The sequence below is a fragment of the Haemaphysalis longicornis genome, unplaced genomic scaffold, assembly GCF_048455015.1.
Source record: "Haemaphysalis longicornis isolate Haplotype H1 unplaced genomic scaffold, Haemaphysalis longicornis Haplotype H1 scaffold_1, whole genome shotgun sequence".
NCBI lineage: Eukaryota > Metazoa > Arthropoda > Arachnida > Ixodida > Ixodidae > Haemaphysalis > Haemaphysalis longicornis.
Window position 1 is genome coordinate 73,096,596 of NW_027526203.1, and position 1,687 is coordinate 73,098,282.

A 1,687-nucleotide genomic window follows, 5' to 3' on the forward strand; every position below is an offset into this window, starting at 1 on the left:
GGGTAGCGGTTTGGAATTCCGTTTGGACTGAGCTAGAGTTAGTCCAATCATTTTTACAGTTGAACCTCATTATAATGAACAGTGATATAGCAAATTATCGGCTATAACGAACTAAATACAAACTTTGGTTGGTCACGCATTATTTCAGTGCCGGAAAGTGGAACTGCAAGAGCTGCACGCGATATCGGCTATACGCCTCGAGCGCGGCCTGTAGGGGCGCCACTGAAATCCCCCTAGCGGCCCGTTTCGAAAGCAGGCGCGGGAGTCCCCGGCCCGCTTCCCCCTGTCGCCGTTGCTTTTGGGGCTCGTTCAAGAGAGCGATTTACCGTTTGTCCGCATTCAAAATACCGAATAACGTGGAGCAGGCACTCTGTTTGCAAGCGTGGTGTGTTCACGAGAGTATAAACGTATATGACGCGATCTTAGTGAGATCTATATGAGCGCCGGGCGTGTGTCACAGGCCGGCGTCCCGAAGCCAGCATTTGCATGCAGCTTATTGCAATTCCGCTGCCCTGAAATTTAGTGGCAGTGTCTCCGTAAGCAGTGTTTCCTCCGATGGTCATGTTGCGGCCATACACACTATGATGTAAATCGACTTTGTGCACTTACAAAATCTAGCGGAGCACTCATACCTGACAGCACGCAAGTTACGCCTGCCAATATCACATATCAGATATTGATCAGTATTATGAACAAGCCAATGCGGCATAAATTTCACAAACATAGTACCAATGAAGTACGATGGATAATGCAAAATTACACTCCGGAGTCAGCACACGATGACAAATTTAATGCTGTGTCGTCTTGTCCCGAGGTGGGCGCTCGCAAAGATTCATCTGTTACATTTATCCTCCACGAGAAGCGCGAAGATGGGCTTATAGAGATATCCGCGTCCCTGACCAAAATCTTCTTCGAAACATCGTATGGCACAGGGAGACTGCAGAATCTAGCATAAACCGAAATCGAGACCCTTATCAGATACGACACTCTTCCAACGAGCCCGTGTGTACGAGATTTCGGCGCACGTTAAGGATCTCCAGGTGGCCAAAATTAATCCGGAGCCCTCCACTACGGCGTGCCTCATCATCTCCGTTGCGTCGGCGCGTTAAACCCTGCAACCCATCAATCAACTCTTCCAACGACACCTCGTACCGCTTGTGAACTATCAACGCTGTATTCTTCAAAAAATGCGTCCGCCGAGTGATCAGCCGTCCGTTGAAGGCGAAAAACAAACGAAAAGTGGACACGCAGCTTGTGTGTGTGGTTACTAAAACGTCCATTCGTTGATTTCGCTCCGCATTTGTAAACAACGATAGTTGAGCGTCGTCCTCCTCACCCCCCCCCCCCCCATGTCTAGCGAAATATCAGTGCATTTCGCATCTAGTTGGTATGGTGAATACTACCTTGCTCAAACAAACGTCTTTAGCATTTCAGAAGCTGCACTCATTTTTTTTTTTCATTCCCCTACGACTATTCTATTTATTTCTGACTTGCAGACCTTTCATTTTCCCATGATTTCATTACATATACCTTGGTTCTTACTATAAGGCATAAGTGGTCACATATCTGACAATGCACAGGCTTTGAGTGTACTTAACATTTTCGCGTGGCTTATTCCCATAAAAGGCACAAGTTTTTGTCAGCTATTGGGTTATCACATCCCCGAAACATATTTTTCTACGACGTA